The sequence below is a fragment of the Cydia amplana genome, chromosome 22 (assembly GCF_948474715.1).
Source record: "Cydia amplana chromosome 22, ilCydAmpl1.1, whole genome shotgun sequence".
Classification (NCBI taxonomy): domain Eukaryota; kingdom Metazoa; phylum Arthropoda; class Insecta; order Lepidoptera; family Tortricidae; genus Cydia; species Cydia amplana.
Window position 1 is genome coordinate 3,876,145 of NC_086090.1, and position 1,568 is coordinate 3,877,712.

Here is a 1,568-nt window from a genome sequence, read left to right on the forward strand (position 1 = left end):
GAGCAGCGTGCACTAAGGCCGCTCCTATACTTACGCTTGCATTTGTTTAACATGCACGCCGCACGCCCCGCCCCGCTGCACGCCCAACTCGAGCGTCCACTCAGGCCATAGTGTAAGGCCTGAGTGGACGCTAGCGGAGCGTTCGGCGGGACGTGCAGCGTAGCATCGGGCTCACAAGTGATTTGAGCAGCGTGCACTAAGGCCGCTACTATACGTTTGCATTTGTTTAACATGCACGCCGCACGCCCCGCCCCGCTGCACGCCCAACTCGAGCGTCCACTCAGGCCTTACACGGCGTTTGATACAAGTAAAAGGCTTAAGTCGTTTTAGAACAGACAGCGGATAGGTAAAGTGTATTCCACTTGGGGCTGATAGCTAGGTTCAATGCCGCACGTGTGACAAGTGAGGGTTGGAATGTGACTACCGCGTAATTTGTTCTTAGGAGTTATGCAATCAAAATAACGTAAATGTGCCGTGCAGGTAATTAATTTAAATACCGACTGTGTTATATAAGAATAGGGAAAATAAAACGCATTTATGGCTAGATGAGATAGAAAATAAATAAAACATATTTGGGATAGGTACTCTAATTACTTTGTATACTTAACCAATTTTAGCATCGAAAAATCTAGTACCAGACATAGATTATCTAAACGTTCATGCCCAGTTTCATCTAATTTAAGCATGATTGTTGTTTTAAAATTATGATTGTATGGGAGCGGCATTTGGCGACGGATTCGTGTGCCTCTTAATAAAAATTATAACAGGTTAATCGATAAACTGAGAGTGGAACGTGCTTAAACCAATATATAATTTATGAAAATGCAATATTGATTTCCAGTTATCGATATTCTCTGATAACTAGTTAGTTGACATAATGACCAGTTGGTCATTATGTCAACCGATAAACGTTAGGCCTTTACTGTGTGTACTTTTGTCACGTTTAATTAAATACAAACAAAATAAAATATTTTTAATTTTTAACAAGCATAAAACGTCTGCGATCGATGCTATTAAGCTTAGTATAAATTTAAAAGTGGAAAAATTACTGTCTTGGGTGAGACTTGAACTCACGGCCTCTGGATCGATACTCCAGCGCTCTGCCAGCTGAGCCACCAAGACCTCATCCATAGCCAGAAAATCTTGGTCAAGGGGACCCGAGCGACATCTACCGTAAGAGCGTTACACTTCTTGAACGGCTACCGGACTTCCAAGTCATATTGGAAATTCACCAGTTACGATGCGCTACCCATACGATCATATGCATATGGTGAAAAGATTTGCTGGTTATGGATGAGATCTTAGTAGCTCAGATGGCAGAGCGCTGGAGTATCGATCCAGAGGCCGTGAGTTCAAGTCTCACCCAAGGCAGTCATTTTTCCACTTTTAAATTTATTTAAAAATAAAATATATAAAAACGAACGAATAAGAACTATGGGACATACTTTTGAGTAAGTATGTTATATGGACCATATTTTTACACATATGTACCTGGGCGTTTTTTTTTGTTGTCCCCTACACTTTTTTTTCAACTTTGGGATTTTTTTATGTTATTTCTACTCAGAATC

General features: G+C 41.0%; 1 non-coding gene across 1 annotated transcript; it reads right to left on the reverse strand.

Annotated features, from left to right (window-relative positions):
* Window positions 1-1,049: 1,049 nt before the first annotated feature.
* On the reverse strand, window positions 1,050-1,122 carry Trnad-auc (transfer RNA aspartic acid (anticodon AUC)). Its single transcript has one exon. It is a non-coding gene; the product is annotated as a tRNA-Asp (tRNA).
* Between the last annotated feature and the right edge of the window lie 446 nt (window positions 1,123-1,568).